General features: G+C 49.1%; 2 long non-coding RNA genes across 2 annotated transcripts in view; one reads left to right on the forward strand and one right to left on the reverse strand.

Moving 5' to 3' along the window:
* Positions 1-23320, reverse strand: part of LOC139060511 (uncharacterized) — a 59525-nt gene that overhangs the window by 13337 nt on the left and 22868 nt on the right. The gene's annotated exons all lie outside the window — the stretch shown is intronic.
* Positions 13647-23320, forward strand: part of LOC139060509 (uncharacterized) — a 53466-nt gene continuing 43792 nt past the window's right edge. Inside the window, exons 1-2 of the long non-coding RNA XR_011514879.1 lie at positions 13647-13841; positions 18130-18186. This is a non-coding gene — a long non-coding RNA (uncharacterized lncRNA). The remainder of the gene's footprint in view (positions 13842-18129; positions 18187-23320) is intronic.

Consider the following 23320-nt stretch of genomic DNA (forward strand, 5'->3'; position numbering starts at 1 on the left):
GAATGGATGAAATTCATAAATCTTACACACAAAGGAAGTTACCATCACTCTTATTGGCTTCCTGAGGGGACTCCTTGAAATTGAACTAGAAAAATGTACTCAGTGTCAAAAACAAAGAAGATAAGACCCTATAGCGTTCTTCCTGAAATGAACAGCGCAAATAACTTCATGTATCAATTCTATGGACACTTTGCCAATTCGGTGTACATTTATATTTCACAACCACCCAAACAGAGACGAGAAGGATGAATTAAGGTAGGAACACACATGAACGCTGACTCAAGTAGAAGTTTATTCGTGAAGACGAAGATTTTAAACACACTGGCGAACTTCACTAAAAAAAAAGCCATGGATGCGCAGCATACACAGCCTGGCACAACAAAAAAGGACCGAAATACGTCCTGTAGAATAAACATGTGCGCTAAAAACTAACAAAAACATGAAAACTGAAAGGTTTCTCCTGTAAGCGATAGTAACGAGAAGTACTGTAGCAACTCTTTCCCACTAAGGGTCACAGAAATCTTGTTTATGAATATTTCTTCGTGATAAATAAATAATGCTTCCGTAGGTCCTTTTGTGTTCTGGTCTCTGTGATGAAAGAATCGTTCTTTCTGCTCTGTACCGCAACACCAGAGGAGTTCCAGAAGCAATATTTATTGATCACAAACGAAACAATTGCGTAACCAAGTTATCTGTTGCCCTTAGTGGGAAAAAGTTGTTCTCAAATGAGTATTTCCCGTTGGGTAGTATCACTTATCGGACAAATCTTTCGCTTTTTCAATAGATTTGACCGATAGTTCTCGTTTTTCACGCACGTTTATTCTACATGACATGGCTTTTTCATATTTTTTTCTTGTCGCACGTGGCTGTTTCTGCCACGCACGCACGGATTTTTACCTTTGCCAAGTTGACCAGTGTGTTTAATACCTTTGTCATCAAAAGCAAACATTTAGTAGAGCTTGCGCTCGTGTGTGCTCCTACCTATTTCGTCGTCCGCCTCTGTTCATGCTGCTGTTTACAGTACCCACGTATCACTTGGTTAGGATGGTGAACATTCTCACAAACAAAAGTAAATGCCTCCCCTCAAAAGGTAGCCCATCCTTTACTACTAAACGCCAGAGCAAATCGAAAGTAAGCCTTCACAGCGTCCATGCAGCAGCTGGTACACCACAGAGTAACACAAAAAATAGTTGAAAATCCCACTTGATGCGAGCTTGCTAGTGAATCAGCCACATATCAACGGGTGTCTCTTGCACGACGCCAAGGTGCTTTTGGCGTAGAACACTTTAGCATCTGGGAATTTACTGCATACGTAACCTGTGAGAAGGGAATGTGGACAAAAAATGAGATTGCGCGGATTAAGAATCTGCCACGCACTGCACATAACTACGCACAAAATAGAAGTACACACTATACTGACAAGTAAAAATTTGGGACTCTTTACGAGTGCCATCGAGAAAAGGAAGGAATGGGTTGCTACGGTAAATGTTAGCTAAAACACGCACAGCGATGTTTCACAGTGGGAAAAATATTCCCGGCTCTCTTGCAGAACCAAAGACCACGCGACAGTGCATAACCCATACCAAACAGATATCGAATCTTTTGGTAGAAGTCCAGTAGAAGGAATGACCTAAACATACGCCGAGAGCGATGCGAGCGTGAGCGTGCCTGTACGAGTGAGAACATGTACCGCTTCTTTGAAGCTAGCCGCGCTCCGGCGTGGCTCCGATCATCCCGCGCGATTTGTGTGCAGAACGTCGCGTACACGCCCTTGCGTTGCGCGGTAGCGTCCGCGCAGTGAGCTAGCTTCATGCACGCGTCATTCTTCACCGCGCAAACGGTGCTCGAGTGCGACGCTTAGCTCGAGGCGACAACGCGCCGATTGGCGCTCCTTTCGCTTCTGGAAACAACCCCTATTCGGATCGGTCCAACTCAAAGAGGCAGCAGAGAACGGTGGCATGTTTCGGTTATCGCTTATTAAAATTGTACAGTACGTCTTCAACAGCAAACCGCCGCGCTAGATAAAGATGCTTACTGCGGTAGTTTTGGCGGTGATAGACGATAAGGTGAGCCCGTCGGCGGCTGTGTTCTTTGACCACGTCACCACACCTCTGTTCATTTGCGCTGTGTATCCATGTACAGTCACCGCGCGGAAGCTGTGACTAATCGGTTGGCCGTTCTCCGAAAATCCCAGAGAGGCGAAATATATTTCGCGGTGCGCCGCATCATTAGACGCAACCTAAATCGAGGCGCGCTTAACCGCTACGGCACAAAAGGTGATCACACTAACCGTATGGTATACGATGAGCCACTACGGAAAAAAAATTCTGATGTTCCACGTGCCAAACCAACGATCTGATTATGAGGCACGTCGTAGTTGGGGGCTCCGTATGAATTTTGACTTCCTGGAAATTTTTACGTGCATACAATGCACAATGCACGAGCGTTTTTGCATTCCGCTCCTTTGGAATGCGGCCGCTGCAGGGATCGTATCCACGACCTCGATCCCCAAATTGCCACGGAGGCCGCCATAGTTACGAAATGCGTAAGCGTGAAGTGCAACACTGCCATCCGGTACGAGTGTGGTACAAGCGTAGCACAGCTGCACACCTGCTGCACGATTATTTGTCGCGGTTCTCCTAAACTCGTAGTGCCTGCCTAAATATCTTGAAAGGCAGCGCGCCTCTCACATATCGGAACGCGATAACAAGCGCTTAGGCGGCATACGTGAGCCCCCATGAAAAATGACGTGGCCACTGTACAAAACTATCACTGCGCAGAGAAGCCTATCCTTATGTTCCAATTGTGTTCTCTCATACAAATGAAGGAAACGTTATTAGACAGGAACAAATGAAGCAATGCAATTTTACGCACATGGGGCGCCGCTGCCTCTTCGCCTACCATTGTTTCTGTTTCAAACGAAGTGACGGCGGCAGCGAGAGTTAGTATCGCGCGCATTTGCTCCGGGGCATGCGGTTTGCTTCAAGAAAGTGAACGGTGTGCTTAACATGTCACGCTCGTCAATGTCAAAATAGAAAACAAGGCTACGTGACCAAGAAAACGAGATTACTTACCTATCTTCAGAAGTGCGGCTGCGACTGTTTCGGGGTGCCTTCTCTCCAACAGGCATCATGGCCTCTGCCGCGCAACTCATCAAAACCGTCAGGCTCGCACATCAGTAAAAGACTAGTTGTTGGGTGAGCCAACCACTTCACCGGATAAACGTCCCACTTATCGTCGTTAAAACATTCCACTAAAATGTGCGTCATGATGTCCGAAAAGAAAATACTTTCACCAAGAAGCACGAGGCGTGAACCACCGCACAACTGCAACCGAATAACTGAGTCCGAAAGCCGTTCGCAGCTTCACATGGTTTCACTATCGTACTCAGTTATAAAATCCTTTCAAACACAAAATAACGGCACTTAAGAACCACTAATTAACTAGCAATAATTCGTTATCAACTAACCTTCATAAATTATTAAGAACTACCTAATTTATAGCGTAAACAATAAATACTACGACCAAAAAATGCGACTACGAAACTAGCGGTAACCATGTGTACTGTTGCAAAAGTGTGCGAAAAACGAAGCTCAGTTGCGCCCGTTTGCGCGCACACATACACACCCAAACGCAACCTTAACGTTTGTCGCGCCACCTAGAAATAAATATTACTACTAGTTTTGCTAATTTTACCAAAATAAAGCTTTTAAAATAGTTTGTAGCGTTTTTGCAGATGACGAGGTGACAAGTAAGGTACAGTAAAAGTCTGTTACTTGTATTTCTTTCATTTCCCTTTGTTTTTTTTAACTGAACATACGAGACCTGCAGGCTTGGGAGAGGACGACCGTTCGGCGAGGCTCAAATAAATCGCGTGCTGCTTGCAAGGCGAGAAACGGGAGCAGCCGCAGATACAGCGATTAGCTGTGATACTGTTGCGGCCGTTGCTGAATCTGAAGCTCTTTGAAGTCAATGGTTATAGCGGCTGCGCGCTGCGATCTCAAAGCGCGTTCATTCTTTGACCTCTAGTACCACGGACATTGGACAAAAACTATATTTGCTTTACGGACAGAGGGTACGTCGCAGGCAATTCGAAGACCTCACCCGTGTATGTTTGTAGCGTGTACGCGCTTGCATCCTACGGTTCCCACAGTGCGTCCGATGCTCGAAGGTAGCGTCGTCGACTGTCGGCACCTGTCTTATCGCCGGCCGCGCTGCCGCCGTGTCTACTTTTGGGGAACTCCACATGCGCGTAGTCACCGTGTTGGCAAGTGAATTTCGCATTCTTCTGCTCCCCGAAACGTGCTCATTTCGGATCGTACCAATGGTTATGTCATCTAGTGTATGTTAAAACGACGATGGCATTTGTACACCGGCGAAGAAATAAATCGTTATGAACTTGGGCGGTCATGAATCTAGTCTAACGTTGCAGTTTTTACGTAGCGAAAATGGCTACGAAAGTGGGGCGGTCCCGGAGATAGGCGCTTCAAAGCGCCAGCTGTAGCGACAGCACCAGGAAGTGGCACGCGGCGCACACGCCAAGCATTTCAGAGCTCACTGGCTTTCGAATGAGAGGAGTATGCGCGCGCTCGTGGCCTATTGGTTAGAGTACCGGGCTCGACGGCCGACGTTCGATTCCACCCCATCGGTCACACATAGAGAGAGAGAGAGAGAATGAAGAGGAAAGGCAGGGAGGTTAACCAGATATGAGTCTCCGGTTTGCTACCCTACACTGGGGATGGGGGATAGGGGTTAGAAAGATGACAGAGAGAGAGAGAGAAAAAAAAAACGAACGCGCACACATGGAGACATACACACAAAAGGCGTTCCAGTTAAAGTCGTTCACACAGGCCGGTAGATCGCAAGAAGCGCAAAAGCGCTTGCACGGCCTTCTTCTGTGACGGTAGGTCCTTTCGATGTTGCAGAATTCTTTTTTCAGATAGCGGTTGGTCGTCCAGTTGGTCTAGTTCCTGGCTGAGGCATGCCCTCTGTGGACTGTACTCCGGGCAAGTGCACAAAATATGGCCAATTGATTCTTCATGGCCGCAGTGGTCACAGGTTGGGGTGTCGGTCATCCCTATGCGGAAGGCATAGGCTTTAGTAAAGGCAACGCCCAACCAAAGTCGATATAAAAGCGTGGCGTCTCTACGGCGAAGCTGTGATGGCGCTCGAAGACTTAATGTTGGATCAAGTGAGTGCAGTCGCGGATTTCTTAAATGTGGCTCATTCCATTGCGAGGCGGTGCACTGCCGAGCAAGTAGGCGGACCTTCCGTGCAGCGTCAGTTCTAGAAAGAGGAATGGGGACGTGGCGCTCCTCAGTATGGGCTGAGCGGGCAGCGTGATCCGCCCGTTCATTGCCCACAATCCCGCAGTGACTTGGAAGCCACTGAAAGGTTATGTCGTGGCCTGCATCACTGATATGGTGTAATGTCTCTGTAATATGGAATATTAGTTGTTCATGTGGTCCGCGTCGTAGAGGTGACAGTAGAGACTGCAGTGCCGCCTTCGAGTCACAGAATATAGTCCATTTGTGTGGCGGTTCATCACCAATGTGATGAAGAGCAGTAAAGAGCGCTGCGAGCTCTGCTGCTGTCGATGTTGTCGCGTGGGTCGTCTTAAATTTGATTGTTGTAGCTTGCGCTGGTATGACGATTGCCGCAGCGGAGCTGCTTGGAAGGACAGATCCATCAGTGTAAATATGCGTAGAGTCACGGTAGTTCTCGTACAAATATAGTAGCGTGAGCTGTCTAAGGGCTGGTGATGACAGATCAGCTTTTTTCGAGATACCAGGTATTGCGAGGTTGATTTTCGGCTGAGCGAGGCACCATGGAGGGATCGAAGGTCTCGCAGCCGGAGTGAAACAAGCTGGCAATGATTCATGATATGCAGTTATCGTTTGGCTGAAAGATGTGTGTGGCCTGTCCGCTGGTAGAGAGGCTAAATGGTGACCAGGAGTCCTGGCTAGATGCCTTATATGGGTCCTGAGTACTTCAATGTCAATGTGGGTCTTGACAAGGTGGTCTCTAGCGATTGCTATCGTAGCCACTGTTGAAGCACTCTGAGGCAGGCCTAGACAGATCCGGAGCACTTGACCCTGAAGACTTTGTATAGTGCGTAGATTCGTTTTGCCTGTGTTGATTATTGCTGGCAAGCTGTATCGCAGAAATCCCAGAAAAAGCACCCTGTACAGTTGTAACATGGCACTAGGCGACATTCCCCAGGTCTTGCCAGCGAAAAATTTGAACAGGTGGCATATGCCTGTCAACCGTTTTTTCACGTAAGATATGTGTGGGCTCCATGACAAGTCCCTGTCGATTATGACACCTAGAAACTTGTACGATCGGACCCGTCGTATTACTTGGCCATTTATCGTAACACTGTAGTTTGCCATGGGTTTGCGCGTAAATGGCACTAGTGCGCATTTCTCGGAGGAAATTTCCAGGCCTCGATTACGGAGGTAGACAGCAGTTTGTGTAGCGGCTTTCTGAATTCTCGCTCGCAGCTGTAGGCGTGTTACTGCAGATGTCCATATGCAGATGTCATCTGCGTACATTGATAGCCTGACTGTGGTTGGCACGTGCTCAAGGAGAGCAATTAGTGTTAGATTAAACAACACGGGGCTAAGTACACCGCCCTGGGGGACGCCGCGGTAGCTATAATGTAGAGAAGTATGGCCTTCCTCGGTGCTTACAAAGAAGGATCGCATGGATAGATAGCTCCGTATCCATTGAAACATCCGACCACCCACTCCTACCTCTGCGAGAGCAGAGAGGATGGCTTCATGCGTAACGTTGTCATACGCCCCTTTAACGTCGAGGAATAAGGATGCGCAGAGACGCTTACGGCGTTTCTCATGTTGAATGTAGGTGACCAGGTCGACGACGTTATCGATCGATGATCGACCGCGTCGGAAGCCCGCCATGGCATCTGGGTAGGTGTTGTGGTACTCCAAGTACCACTCCAGGCGTCCTAGGATCATCCTCTCCATTACTTTGCCCACACAGCTCGCCAAAGCGATCGGGCGATATGAGGAGAGCTCCAACGGCGACTTGCCAGGCTTCAGCAGTGGAACAAGGCGACTTGTCTTCCAGGTTGTTGGTAGCGTGCCATTTCTCCAAGATTCATTGTACACCTCAAGAAGAACCCCTCTCGCTCGCTCCCCCAGGTGACACAAAGCTCGGTAGGAAATTCCGTCAGGTCCTGGCGCTGATGTGCGGCTACACAAAGCTAATGCTGCCTTAAGTTCGTGGATCGAGAATGGTAGATCCAACCGGTGATCACGTGGTGGCGGACAGCTGCTCGAAGGTGATGGAATGTTGGTAGCTGTGAGTTGGCCGGATAATCTGGCGCAGAAATCCTCTGCCACGTCAATCTCCGATCTCTTTTGAGAGAGGGCAAGTGCCTTGAATGGGAATCGCTGTACGGGAAGTGTCCGCAGTCCGCGCACCGTTCTCCATAGTTGCGATAAAGGCTTGCGTGGATCTAGCGACTCACAGAAGGCAGCCCAACGTTGCGATTCGAGCTTGTCTAACCGGCGCTGTATCTTCTTTTGCGTGCGCCTGGCGGTCCGTAGATCGTCCATTGTTTTCGTACGTCGGTATCTTCGTTCAGCACGTCGTCGGATCGCTCGAAGTCGTTCTAGTTCCACATCATAATCATTAAGTTTCGAGGAGCATGTTAGAGTACGCATAGTGTCTTGCACCACGCTCTTGATTGCCTCTTCCAAGTCGAAAGATGGATTGGCGTCGCAGTGTTCTTCCATAATAGACTGAAATTTAGGCCAGTCCACTCTTTGGATCGTATCCCGTATTTTGGAAGCGGTCAATCCTCTGATCTTGATGTAGGTGGGGATATGGTCGCTTCCGTGCGTCTCTATGTCCGCAAACCACCCTGCACGCCTGACTAGGCTTCGTGAGACGAAAGCCAAGTCAAGACAGCTGCTGTACGTGGAGCCACGTAAGAACGTAGGACTTCCATCATTCAGCAGCCAAAGTTCATTACTGGAGGCGAAAGATACCAGAGCTCTGCCTCTTGCGTTGATGATCGGACTTCCCCAGAGTGTATGATGGGCGTTGAAATCTCCAGTGATGACCCAGGGATTGGAAGTTGAGGAAAGGATGTCTCGTAGTCTTATGTAATCAAATCGACTTGACGGAGATAGGTAGGCGCCTACAAAAGTGAAGGCCAGATTCTTTTTCCTTACGTTGAGGCATACATATTGATTACTGTCATTAGGTGGTACAGGCTGATGAGTGTAGGTGAGGTCACGGCGAATGAACACCAAAACCTTACTGTTTTCATAAACAGCTGACGACATAAATGATTCATATCCAGAAAGCCTGATTTTGTTCGATAAGTTCGGCTCGCAAATGACGATAATGAGAAACATATTGGCGAACACGAAGCGACGGAAATCCGAAAGGCGCGCTCTGAGTCCGCGGGCATTCCACTGAAAAATAGCTGCTTGTCGGACGTCTTCCCTAAAAGACCAAGGTCCGATCAAGGATCAAGGTCCGATCCATCGTTCCAACGAATGGTGCCACAATAACTGGAGTCATCTATGACATTGACAATGAAATATCTAATGCGGACCTCCCAATTCTCATAAAACCAGCAAGCGAACACAACGTGATTGTGCATGTTGGTCGCCTCGGCAACACACGTTGTGTGAAGATAACCTTCAAAGGCGACTGCCTTCCACCCTACGTGAAGGTCGGCCACTTTCGCCACCAGGTTCGACCATTTATTCCAAGACCAATGCAATGCTTCAATTGTCAGAAGATTGGACATGTGAAGGGTGTTTGCAGAAATTCGGCCGTGTGCCCTCGATGTGCCGAACCCCACTCAGAAGACAACTGCAGCGCAACCACGTTCAAGTGTCCGAACTGTCAAGGTGATCACTGCGCCTCTTCCAAAGACTGTCCCCAGATCAAGAAAGAGTTCACCATTCTTAAGCAAATGGTGAGAGACAACTCTACCCACAAAGAGGCCGCTGTGAAAGTACGGCGAAGACGACGTCACCGACAACGGTCTTCACGGCGGAAAACATCAAGCTTTCAGGAAAAGTCCCCTCGTCAAGCATCATCATCAGCGGACGTTTCCAGCACTCCGATCACCAATGTTGGAAGGGAGCAAACTGCCAGATCTCTCTCCACAAAGGAATGGCCGCCACTTCCACGTACACGACCGCCAGAAGAGCCGCAGAAGAAGCCGCCCCCAGTACAGCAAGGTGCTGTATCCGAGGAGTCGCGGAAAACAGATGAGCAAGTGATAGCACTTATTAGGCCTTTAATGAATGCCATTCGCGTGCTGCTAAGCAACATGCACACACCGTCTGCCAGAAGTGCGCTTCAAGTACTGGACGCTCTGAGTCCGGTGCTTGCAACCCTTGAGTAGATCATGGCTGCACAGCATCGGTCACACATAATTTTCTATTAATGAAAGCGAGGCGAAAGAAGAACCTACCTGCCGCAAAGTGACAGGAATGAGGTTGGAACGCATCGCAAAACATGTTTGGAATGTCTTCATATGCGAGTCCTAATTATTGTATACTGGACTCAACTGCTACACAACAAAAGAACAACTAGAAAAATCAACACAAATTACTCAATAAATTGTTTATTGAGAACACTCAACGGTAATATTGTTGTGCAAGGTTTGAGTGAACTCAATTGCTCTTGAAAATTTGTTGAAGTCAGTTGTTTCAACAATTCCCCAACAATATATCAATGGTTAATCAACACTCATTTTTGTACGGGAAGAACCCTAAAAATGCTCATATCCCATTACAGTTTTTTAGTGTTGTGCCTTACATTAACGGGCACAGTCAAAAATGGTTACGGCAGCCCAAACCGGGTCCGTGCGACCTGCTCCACAAATTTATTCGGCGCGTAGAGAGCGAATAGCGTCCTACCAGCGGCGATAAGATATATAAACACCTCGCCTAAGATTTAACTGTATCCGCGCAATCATTCGCGTGGCGAAGAAGGTACGAGACTTAGATAACGAAGCTGCACAACTCGTATCCACCCGCCCACTAGTTCGTGTGGCCGTAGTGGTCACGAGACAGCTAGTAGGTTACGAAACGAGGCCCGTTAAATAACAATAAAGCATCGAGACAATTCAGCCGCACCCACCGAATGATTGCTTGTGCGCCCGTACGGCTACAGCGAAATGGCCACTGTCCGTGACCGGTATACGATAGAATCGGCTCTCCCCACGTTCTGTTTAACGACCATTCTACGGTTAGCGTAAGTGACATCGTAAGCAGTGTCCCGATTCACGCGCTCTTTCTGCCCGATATGTGCGACTAATATGCGTCCCTCGATCGCCTCCTAACCAACCGAGGTAGCCTGCTCGGCGCCGTTTCGATGACGATGTGGGGCGAGGAGTTCGCTGCAGAATGGCCTCCTCACGGCGCCTGGCAACCGCAAAGCGAGGGAGCCGGCGTTTCTTCTTTTTTCCGAGCCGCGAACGTCTCTGGGTCTGGCTCGGCAGCCTTCCCGTACCAGGCATGGCGGAGTCCAAAGAGGCCGAGGTGCGGCCAGCCTCGCCTGCATGCAGAGGCAGTGGCGTAGCTTGGTCGTCTGGCACCCGGGGCCCATAGGTCTTCTGTCACCCCCCTCCCCGGGTGTAGCCGGCGGAAAGAGGGGTGTCTTCAGACGTATATGACACCCCCCCCCCCTCACTGGCCCCTTGCACCCGGGGCCCACGGCCCCCCGGCCCCCCCTGTTGCTACGCCACTGTGCAGAGGGCTGGTAGAGTGGCGATGTTGGGGGAGGCAGTGTTAAGCCGAATCGAAGGCAAAACTGTGCAGCGGCACTGCGGTGATCACGGCTACTAGTCTAACTAGTGTGCGCAGAACAGAGGTTCTGCAATGTTTAGATAACGCATGCGAAGTTGTCATTCGAAGCACATGCTCTTAGAATCACGACGTGTGTACATGAAGCGTCGTCGACTCGCCGTCCTCGAGCAGCGACGCCATGGCTGCCAATCTGATCGCCGCGGTTGGCAGCTCAGTGCACGAGAGAAAGACACAGCGCTGGCCCTTCTGTCGCGGGCGTCAGCTTAGGATACACGCTGCACCGTATTAGTGAAGCCGAAGAAGAGGTGGCGGCAAGGAGGGGGCTGTTCCGCGGTGTGGGGGAACCGGTTCCTCCGTCGGCACCGCCGTTGCCGAAGACTCGCCCAGCGCTCCGAAGACGGGCGCATCATCGGCCACGGTCCCAGACGGGGTGTCGTCTCCTCCGCCTCCTTTCTTCCTCGCTGCTTGTCTGCGTCCTAATCACTCCTTGACCGCCTCGGCTTCGAGGGCCGCGAAGGGCTGTAGCTGAAGCCTTGTTTCCTCCCGTCGCACGTTTCCTCATATTTTTTGCCGGCTGGTTACCACGTGTCGAGTGAGACGTGGAGGGGAGGGCGAGACAGCCTGGAGCCACCGACATGTGCTCCTCCGAAGATGCATTTGTTTGTTCATCTTTTTTGAAGTAAGCTCCGAAAGACCACTCGGCACGAAATCTAGAAGCGACGAGTTTACGGTATACTGAAAGACAGGCGTGCAGACGCTGACACAAGTCGAACGAAAAGACGAGAAGGACAACAAAAACAGTGACGCACATTTTCGTTCTGCTTCTGTTCGTGTTGGTATGCCTGTATTTCAGTATCACGAACCCTTAGCAACGTACTCGACGTTCAGAGCCTATATGCCACAGAATGTCATAGGCCATTGTAGCCGTTGAACATATATGCAACTCGCCTGTCTCGCAGTTTTGCTGTTTCACCTGATTGCTCTAGACGACTCAACCAGACTAGGCCAGCGACATTCAACTATATGTATACTGATGCCGGTGCCGGCAGAGTTTGCGCCACTTCCTCTTTGCAAAGCCGATAAGTATATGCGAACGAGCAAGCATGTGTTTGTGTTAATGTGCCTGCCGATTCCGCTGCTTCTCTTTGCTGCGCCTATACCTTTAGCTCCTGTCGGCGTGGTCGCATACAGCTAACGTCTCCTGGAAGATCGTAGCGATAATTACCCGCAGCTTGTTGATCATGCAGCGAGAAACGCGTGCTAATTTCCTAACAGTGATACGTAAATGTGACAACAGGCAGGCTTCGTCCAAAAAAGAGAAAAAAAAGAAAGACAAGTTAGAAGTTAGCCTCATGGCCTCTAAATATTGACGTAAAGGTGCACTGTGCTCCAACATGCATTCAATTACTGATGCTCTGACGGATGTTGACAGCACAATGACAAACAAAACCAGAAAAACGAAACAACAGAGCACAGGCACTTCTGCGTCCCTGTTCCGTCTGTGTTGCGCTTTGTAATTCAAAACGTTCATCGACCGACCCTTGATCGATTGATTTCGAGATGACGAAGCCGCAACGTAATTGTCCACAAGGAACACCACAGCGGAGTGTTCCTTAATTGATTTCGCGATTTAATCTCGCGTGCCTTTTTTACAAAAACCAAGGTCTCTGTAGACGGGAGTGCCTTGCGATTCCGTACACATTGGAATGCGGTCACCTGGGCGGCAACTATGCGTGTCCAGGAAAATGGCCATGCCTCAAATTGTCCAGATTCACCGCACAGGACTCCTCAACAAAGTTATGTTCTCTTTTGTAGACCGCGCGTGCTACGAATATCTTCTTCGTGCAGCGCCACGCCTTTCTTCAAGGCGTACACGCGAGCGAATATCAGTCGCCACATATATATATATATATATATATATATATATATATATATATATATATATATATACACACACTCTGAAAGGCCGTACTGCTGTTTCTACACTAACTATACGGAACCTCACCTTAGGAGTTCCCGTAGTTTCTACTGAGTTTATTTCAGCTGCGTTCTTGGCGCAGTTGAGCACGCTGAATTGCGCTACATATAGGAACTGTCCTGCGTCCCCGCAGTGACACCATGCTGACAAAAACGGCGCCGCTACAGAAACGCCATTCTGCGTAACACAGGGCGTCTTCGGCGGCGTTGTCTTGCTCATATTTGACGGTTATTCAAGCGGCATAGAAGCGTAGAAAATGGTTGACCGTTATTTTTTCATATTAGCGGAGATGCGGATTAAAAAAGAAAGCACACATTTCGGAAAAAAAAACTAATTATTCTTCGGATTTTCTTGCGTAGACATGATAATGGAACCCTCCCCGGACCATTTGGCATATTCATAGCGATGCAAGACCTTTTATAAGTCTGTTCTCATTGTCGCCTGGTTTCTAACGAACCTGAAAAATCAATTGTTTGATCAAATGGAACGGTTATATGCGTATAGCAGCACCTCCCGATAAGTGGACAAAGAGTCCATTTCCGCAGTTTGTTCAGATAGAAAAGTCTTTTGTGTGCTTTTGTGTGAGTGTTGTTACTTTCAAGTTTCATACTGAATGGCCTGAGAACAAGAGAATGAATAAATGCTTCATAAACGCCGCTTGCACCTTGCTTTATGTTGCGTCAGATTTTTTAATATAGTTTCGCTCTCATTAGCACATAGAATAAAAACCATTATCTGCAAGGCTGGACACTTGTGTTGAGGTGAATCATGCTACAATAAGAAGCACCAGAACAATGGTGTACATAGAAAAAAGTCAATGCGAAAAACGCACTCTATAAACAAGAATATACGCCAACAATTGATGATACAACAACGTCGAAGTGAGCTGACCGTCAGACTGTGTTTGGTGTCATTCAGTTGGAGAAAAAGAATTGATTGGTTGTGGTTATCAAGATTTTATTTCCCTTACGCCTCGTGGGCTTTGTCGTTGTTCTTGTCACGCTGCCTGAATTCAAGCCGATCGAATGTGGCCGTGAATTTACCAGGACATGTGGGCGGTACGTGGTACTTGCTTTTCGCAATTCATTTAAACTTTTATTATTGCTGACGCGAACTGCTTCGGATTATTCAGAGGTCCACCGGGAAGTCAACTTCTCCATGGGCGTAGGCCAGGAATAAAAAAAAAAAAAATGGAGCGCTCGATATAGCTGACGATTCGGAAGGTTACTTTGTCTGAAGATATGTGCCGCAGCGCACATTTATTCTAGGACGTAAGTTCGCTTTTCCACATTGCAGTTCAGTCGGAACTATTGCGGCGTTTGTGGTTGTTCAGACGAAGACGAGATAACAGCCACACGCGTCGTAATCGGGCAAACTGATTTCGGCAACGTCAACCACACAAAACACACTACCAGCACGCACGCGTGTTTGCTGGTCTAAAGACAGACTGCGTGGCCGCTATACGTTGGCATGAGTTGCTTCGCAGAAGGCCGGATTTAAATATTTCAAAAGGATCACGAGCATAACAAGTACGCCGTCCACGCAACGGGGTGCTCGCGCCTTGTCCCCACCGACCTCGCACCGCGCAGAGAACAAGCGACGCCGCTATTAAGACAGATGTAAATACACTTATTGCGCAGGCCCTCCGTCTAAGCGGCGTTGAGCGCACCGCGAGGTCAAGTGGTGCTTGTTTCCAGCGCCGCACTCAGGAACTTGTATCGCGCTCTTGGCAGTATTCTTTCTCCACTCTTCTTTCTCGTTGTTTACTGTCTGCGCTTCCAATGCGGACGTAAGCTTATATGCCCGATGGAGTCAGACATGGATTAACTGTAGCTGTAGCTAAAGGGACGCGGATAGCTGCGCTATCCGCGTCCCTTTATATATCCTCTTCCTTTCGTGCCTTCACTTGCCCTGTATCAGAAACCAAAAAGAAAGAGAGATAGATAGGAAGAAAGTATGCGCGCCGAGATGCACGGCCTAATGTTAACCTTCTTTCATCGTTTTCGTTTTCTTGTCTGCGTATTCCAGTTTGTCTCTTCTTTCGCTTGTGGCCTGTACGGCAGGCTCCGTCGTGTCCCGTTTCGTTCTCGGCAGGATGCGAATTAAGCACCACGCGCATTGCGTAGCTTCTCTCATCGCCTCGCCTCCACCGCTACGGTCTTATCTTCGTTCCAAATCAAAACCAATGCCACGGCCGCCGCTGCCCGTACAAACACGTCGAGGTGCGCGCCCGCCGATGAGACAGAACCGGTGTTGGCGCTCGCAGTCTTTGTCCCCTCTCTCCCGTCCGCAGCAGTGCAGGCGTATATACTGTTTATTCGGCGACGCCTGCTCGCAGCGCATTCCGCGGCGGAGAGGAAATGCCCTCGCCTAAAGTTAAACGCCGACCCGCCTCATTAAAGGGACCTGCTGGCGCTGCACTGCAAAGGTGTGCCAGCGGGGCAAAACTGGTTCCAGCGGCTTCGACGGCCGCACCGGAGCACTCATGTCGACGCTGTGCGGATCACGTGGACGAGCCGCGGTGCAGTGGCTCCCGCACTGCTGCGTGAGCCGGGAGCAACCAGCGGACTATAGGGGAGCTAAATATAACCGCCGCCCGAAGTGGGCTGTGGCCGTCGTAGAACCGGCCCTGATCTTGACCAGGTGGGCAGCGACGCCGATTCGCGAGTGAGGCATGGGCCGCACAGGCTGAGCATCTGCCTCAGTCACTGAGCTTTGGAACGCGGCAAGCAGAATGGAAGGCGGTCATACCGAAGTCTAGGGAAAAAGTGGGGAGGGAGGGAGCATCGACTCTATATCCGCTCTCTCCATATCTTGCCTTCAGGCTTCACAACTATACTGTCACTCTACGCGATTATTCGACCAAGTGTATACCTTCGCGGCCGGCGAGCGACCCCTTTTACTGCATTTGACTCCAACCCTATAATGTCCAATCTGTAGCGGCCAAGCACCTTCTAACGACCCTGCTGAGATGGGGCACAAGCGTTCTCGCATTGCGATATTTGTCATGGCGTTAATATTAGAATAAATATGCAGGCACAGAACGCGTGTCGTAATCCAAGTGAAGCGAAGCTTTAATCAAGTAGTACACAACTAACCGCAATGCTTAAAGTTGTATTTACTTCCATCGTATTCAGCGTGCAGCCTCGGGCAATGTTTATGTCTATCCACCACAATGATCACAACTTTGCCTCAAGGAATTGTTATGTTTATGCACTTCACTACTCGTAAGATATGTCGAAACGCAAGCACGAAATCAGGCGGATGTACAGCGTGAGACGTCTACGAGACATCACGATGGTTACTAAACGTCATGATATCTACGAGACGTCACGACGTCTGTGGGACGTCACGAGGACGATGTATGATGCTTGTCTAGGGAAGAATGACGATTTACAGAGAAGTAAGACATATATCTAGCCATGCGTTTGAGGATTCTGTACGCGTTGCGTCGCAGTGGAGCGTACACATTCTGCAAGAATGGCGAGCAATGGACGCACACCCGTGTAACATAGCGAATGGCTAAATCAAAGAAAAACAAGAAAATCAAGTAAACCGCTAAATTATAATGCGCTATTTTATAAACAGATCGGCGTACTTTAGAGGTATACTTACGAGCCGACATGATATGTTCATTATATGTTCAGGTTTTATGTTAAGAATTTATTTTTTATTACACAGAAAGAAAAGGTGCGCTCGCTAGCACGGCATTGTCGGTTAACACACGGTGTCTATATGAGCCCGTTGCTGGTACCTGCACTCGGCGCCCATGTGACCTTTGTGTGTGCGTATATATATATATATATATATATATATATATATATATATATATATATATATATATATATATATATATATATATATATATATGTATGTACCGACCCAGCCGCAGACAGCACGGGCCACGGTCACCAGCACTGGTCTGATCTAACAATCTAAATACATCCGAGGCCGTATTTTGTGGACATATATCTCACTTTATATTCTTCTCGCCCTACGTATTTATCTTAGGACGCGGGCATGCCACCGTTGTCGCCGCGATTGACCATGCACTCGTCGCGAAATATTCCGAGGAAGGAAAAATGGAAAATTAAATGAGAGGCTATACAATTTACGGCCCTAGATTTCCATGGATCCCTTCACTCTACAAAGCCCGTCAAATCGCCGGGCACGCTGAGTGCTCGTTCCCCTATATAGTACACGTGCATATATTCAGTTCATGCCACTCTGAGTATTTTCATGACAACTCATACTCGAGCGAGCCTCCGTCGCTACCTTGGCCGGCTATTTGCTCGATCACTTGCTTCGATAAACAGGAGGTTCGCCCCACCCCGTTTGCAGACGAGTAAGCGAGGGCTGGGAATGCCTGCGGTCAAGGTCGCTCTTCTGACGTCATTCCGCACGGCCAACACGTCGCCTCCGATTGTCTCGCACGGCATCGACTAGAGCGTTTTATAGCCGTCATAGTTTGATACCGCCCGCCCCCCCCCCCCCCACCTCCGTTCTGTGTCGTCATTTCTCCGTGTCTTGTTTTTCCCCCTCTTATATGAGAGACTCAGCATTAATGAATAGCTACCTGCAATGGCGTCACTGCAAGTACCAAGAAAAAGCACCGAACTTTAATACGGCCGGTGGTGTGATTATTTCACCTTCATACGGTATTCTTAAAGGGGGGTACGCCGACAGATGTATGTTGTCGTTTTCCCAAGATGTTTTCTATCTTTCTGTCGCCGAACTCTTAAACTTCGACTGCTGGTGCTTCGGCGACACCGCCACTGCGTCAGTCGCAGAAACGGCAGAACGTACGCCCTTGCACTGCTCCTGCATTTCTCTTTCCTTTTTTGTCGTTTCTATATTTAGTTGGCTGTCCCTGCGCGTTTGCGATATCTGCTTTAGTGCCGAAATACACCCCCCCCCCCCCACCCTATCAGCTCATGCCATCATCCTTTCCTCGTTCAGCAATTTATTACACGTTGAGAAGCGGGTGACGATACAAGTGAAGCACCTTTATAACGAAGCCCTATATAGCAACCTCCAAAAACTTTCCTTATACAGGTCACTTCATCGTAAGGATTGACCACCGTGCCGCTCGCTTAGAGCAGGCTACACACGTTTAGCACGAGAAAACCTTTGAAACGCATTCGAGACATACTTAGTGAAATGAGTCGTTAATTTAATTATCCGCTCTTCATCAAACGCCAAGTGCGAATGTAGCCGACCTTATAGGGCATCGAGGCTCACGGCACGCTCCTCGGCGAAACTCGATATAGTGATGCAAGGTACAAGTGTAAAGCGCCGAATGTTGCTGTACTGCCTCCGTTGTCAAAATTCTTTATTTCTCCGCAGGTTCTTCATCCCTGCCACCTCCGATGGCATTCGCCTCTGATGGTTTCGACGGTGCCGGTAATCATTTTCGAGCACATCCTCCCGTTTACGTGTGTATACTTGCGGATGGGGTGGGATTACACAATGGCTGCCTACTGTGGAGTTCGGACGCTCTCGCGAGATTTCCTCTGTGGTGTCGGCTGGCGCTCGCTATCAGCGCCACCATTCTGTGCGCAGCGTCGGACGTCAGTTGCGATATGCAGGGATGTATACGTCCGCTGGCAAACAGGTAAACCGCCGGAGGTGCCTAAATTCCTTCGTTGTACAGGCAAATTCGTCGTACTGGTCTTTGCCGTAAAGACGTTCAGAATACTTATCTATAGGAATCCAGCCTGGACATACGGAATCATCCATATCTACAGGTCATTTTTGTTGTAGAGGCGCGCAACTTAGTCGCCAACACGTAAAATTACATCGCAATATATCAGTCGATCGAGGCTGCCGAAAGACGCTTTGCAGTTGATACTAATTTGCTATGTATTTATTTATTTAGTTAGTTAGTTAGTTAGTTAGTTAGTTAGTTAGTTAGTTAGTTAGTTAGTTAGTTAGTTAGTTAGTTAGTTAGTTAGTTAGTTAGTTAGTTAGTTAGTTAGTTAGTTAGTTAGTTAGTTAGTTATGTCATGTTATGTAGCAATTCTCATTTTATTCTTCATTATTATTATTCATTTTACTTTTATTTTAAGCTAGCTTCGCTGTCAATTTGAGTTCTCGGAGGCAGGCGCCCTATGAGGTTTTTTCGCCTTTTCGCCGGTCCCCTGTAGGCAACTGAATACATATATCTTTTTCTAGTTGCCTAAAATAAACTTCAAACTCCGAACACTGCACTATAGAACGCATTGACGACGGGCAAACTCCTGTGACGAATGCACGATGCGGTTGGCAGACGCCCGGCTTGTCACGCCAGACCGATACACCAGCACTAATGGCGCCCGGAAGTCGTGGAAGGTCGGCACGGCTTTCAGGCGGACGGAGGCGACAAAACTACTTCGTATAAACCGTAGTCTGACGCGGCATGCACACTATGGATCGCACGCAACGTCCTGGGTTGACGTGCACTTCTATATGCGTGACATGGAGGCTGGGCTGCGCATACCAGCACAATGGCAAAGGAAGTAAACTACAATAACCCTCTAAACTTGGGCTGGTTGGTACATATTCTGAAGAAGACGAGTAACAGCGCTGGACAATGGGACGGGACTGACAGCACTTCGTCTAGTCGTCAGGCAAAGGAAGAGCACGGGCGGCATTGTCTTTAAATGGATGCCAAGGCCTGCATTCACGGAACACCGGCCGTGAAGGAAGGAAAAAGTGGAGAAGGAAAGGTAGGGAGGTTAACCAGTATGGCTTAACCGGTTTGCTACCCTACACATGGGAGAGGGATGGGGGAGATTAAAGATGGGGAAGGGGGAGAGGGAGAGAGAGCACATATCACAGCACACACACATGGTCCGTTGGAGTCCATCATTCTGGCATGGTACGCGACGTCACTCTCACAGCCGCTTGTCCAATCCCGTCTCTTTCAAAAACCGAAGTAGTGCCTTTGTCGCCTTCACCTGCGATATCTTCTGTCGGCGGCATGTGAAAATCGTGTCGAGCGACAATGGTCTACTGTCAAGGCGCGCTAGAACAGATGCCAGGGACTGTCGCTGAACGTTATAGTCAGGACAGTCGCACAGAACATGTTCCAGCGTCTCCTCGCAAAGGCAGGCATTACAGAGATCGTTGTCGGCCATTCCAATGCGGAAGGAGTAAGATTTGGTGAAAGCCACCCCCAGCCATAAGCGATAAAGCAGGGTCGCCTCTCTTCGACGCAGTCCAGTTGGCATATAGAGATGCATCAAAGAGGGCAGGTGGTATTGACGGTTGCTCTGGGTGGTCTGGCTGTTTGGTGTGCACCATAGAGATAGCGTGATCTCATGTGCAAGCACTCGAAGTCTGCTAGCTGCGTCGGATCGTGAAAGCGGTATGGCCTCTTCTTGTGCGTCCTCAAGAGCTGCCCGAGCGGCAGTATCGGCGTCTTCATTTCCAGTGACGCCGCAGTGACTTGGCAGCCACTGAAACGTCACATGGTGTCCTTTCTCCTGTGATGTATGGAGTAGGCATCTAATATCGAATACGAGCTGTTCGAATGGCCCGCGATGCAGAGCTGATAGTACAGATTGTAGGGCTGCCTTTGAATCGCTGAAGATTGACCATTGCCGAGGTGGCTCCCGATTGACGACACGAAGTGCAGCGCGAAGAGCAGCTAGTTCAGCAGATGTCGATGTTGTTGGGTGGTCAGTCCTAAAGCTGATGGTAATAGCTTTTGCTGGGACAACCACAGCACCGGACGAACACTGGATGTTTGTGGAACCATCGGTATAAATGTGTTCCCTGTCCGCGTACCTCTCGTGCAGAAGAAGCAGAGACAGTTGTTTGAGCACAGGCGACGACAGTTCAGACTTTTTTTCCGATTCCTGGTACACTGAGATGGACTGTAGGGCTGATAAGACACCAAGGGGGTATCGATGGTTTAGATGCAGCGGTGAAGCCCGATGGCAGTTTGTCGTTGTATTTGATGATAGTTTTAGCGAATGATGATTGGTGCCTGTCCGAAGGTAGTGCTGCAAGGTGGTGATAGGTGGCACGTGCAAAATGTCTGATGTGCGTTCTCAGGGCTTCCACCGTAATGTGAGTTCGCATTGGATGGTCCCGAGCAATCGCAATAGTTGCCTCTGTTGAGGTGCATCTGGGCAAACCAAGGCAGACTCTGAGTGCTTGAGCTTGTGCTGCCTGCAGAACACGAATATTTGTCTTGCAGGTGTTGGTCAATACAGGTAGACTATATCTTAGAAAACCGAGAAAGAGAGCTCTGTAGAGTTTAAGCATTGCGTCTACTGACATCCCCCACGTCTTTCCTGCCAAGTATTGAAACAACTGGGAAGTTGCTGTCAGGCGCCGTTTCATGTAGGCCACGTGCGGGCTCCAACAGAGGTCTCGGTCAATTATTACGCCAAGGAATCTGTGGGTTCGGACATAGGAAATAGTCCGCCCATTGATTGAGATGATATAAGGCGTCATCGGTTTGCGAGTAAATGCTACTAGTGCGCATTTTTCTGGTGATATGCTGAGTCCCTGTTTACACAAGTAGTTCGCTGTCAAAGTGGCCGCTCTTTGAAGTCGCGCACGTATCTGAGGACGTGTGACTGCCGAAGTCCAGACACAGATGTCGTCAGTGTATATTGAAATTTTGATGGTAGTTGGCAAGTACTCAGCAAGTCCAACAAGAGCGAGGTTGAATAGCGTCGGGCTGAGAGCACCGCCTTGAGGAACGCCCCTGCTGGTATAGCGTCGCGTAGTTGGGCCATCGTCAGTTAACACAAAGAATGATCTTGCAGATAGGTAGCTTGCAATCCACAAAAAAACTCGACCACCTAGGCCAACCGTCGCAAGGGCGTCGAGAATGGCCTCATGTAATACGTTATCGTATGCCCCTTTCACATCTAGGAATAAAGCTGCAGATAAACGCTTACGGGACTTTTCGTGCTGGACATAGGAAACGAGATCAACTACATTGTCGATAGAAGAGCGGTCACGTCGGAAACCAGCCATGGAAATCGGATAAATCTTGTAGTATTCAAGGTACCATTCCAGGCGGCCAAGGATCATCCGTTCCATTATCTTTCCTACACAGCTGGCCAGCGCTATTGGGCGGTAAGAGGTGAGCTCTAATGGGGATTTGCCCTGCTTTAAGAGTGGCACCAGGCGGCTTACTTTCCATTCGTCAGGAACATTTCCCTCCTGCCATGAGGAGTTGTAAAGGCTCAACAACTCTATCCGTGCGGACTCTCCGAGATAGCACAAGGCCCGGTATGATATACCATCCGGACCCGGAGATGATGAGCGCCTGCAGAGAGCTAGAGCCGCTTCGAGCTCCTCCATTGTAAAAGGAAGGTCCATGCGGCCATCACGTGAATTGGGGACGTCAGCTCGGGCTGGAGGATCTGGACGAGGATCCGGCCGTGAAAGTGATCGAAGAGGTAACAAGGTGATCATCGCTTCGATTCTCATTCGGGACAAGCATTTACGGAAGAGTTTTATTTTTTTTAATATACCGAGCCCGTATTAAAAGAAGAATAAGAAAGTTCTTACTCGGTCAGTGCACGAGGAAATGGCGATCGCGATCGCCACTTCTTCCGCTGTGTCTGCTGGGTCCCTTGCGGTGACCGTGGCGGCAGCTTGTTCCTTGCCTTGGGCGTCTACGGCATTCAGGGCGAAGGCTGAGCGTTCCGGATATTTTGCCGCATCCATGTAGCGGGTGTCGGGGTTCTTCGAGTAGTTTTTGTGCAGAACGAGGGTTCTCGGTTGTCTTCGCTCTTTGTGGTGGATAGAGTACATATTGCAGAGAACGGGCGCCTCCGCAATACCGTCCCGTAAATGATTTGGGATTCGCAGTTCTACTTCAATTTTCTTCTCCCGGCGCCCTTTAACCAAGACGGTGCAGTAAAAGGGTTTGGCCCGTCTGGATCAGTTTCAGTCTTCTGGGCTTCTTGCAGTTCTTCCCTTGTGTAATGGAGTGCCAGTTTATTTAGGTGGGCCGTCGAAGTTTTCTCAGAAACACCAATGGCGATCTAGGTTGCTTCTTTGAGGATGTTTAGTTTCTCTATTTGGGCTTTTCTTTAGGTCGAGGTAGGGAGTACCATACTTTATTCCAGGTTACGAGTGCCTGCACAGTTCGGAGCGCGTCTTGCTCTTTGAGGCCGTGCCCCCTGTAAGTGACCGGTTTGATGAGGTATAACTTGTATAAGTTATGCCTGCAGTTTGGGAAGCGTGACGGCCGTCTTTCGGAACGAATAGACCAAGAACACGTAGTGACTCCACTTTCGGTATGTCTGCCTTATTCAGGGTGATACTGGGGTCCCGTGCTGTTCATGCGCAGTTGGTCTGCCTGGTGGGCTCGCTTTGAGAACCAGCAACTCCGGCTTTCCAGCAGCGCACTGCAAGCCGCACATTTTGAAGTAGCTTTCGGTTCGATCGACTGCTTCTTGCAGTGCGTCCTGTTGGTTGCCAGTCGTAATAACCAGCGGCTCGCAAGCGGCCTGTCGCAATTACCAAAAAGGAAAAAAAATATCGAAGAAAGCCCTGAGAATCCTTACCGAAACCTCTAACCGAA

Source organism: Dermacentor albipictus, chromosome 5 (genome assembly GCF_038994185.2).
Source record: "Dermacentor albipictus isolate Rhodes 1998 colony chromosome 5, USDA_Dalb.pri_finalv2, whole genome shotgun sequence".
In the NCBI taxonomy this organism is placed as follows: Eukaryota; Metazoa; Arthropoda; class Arachnida; order Ixodida; family Ixodidae; genus Dermacentor; species Dermacentor albipictus.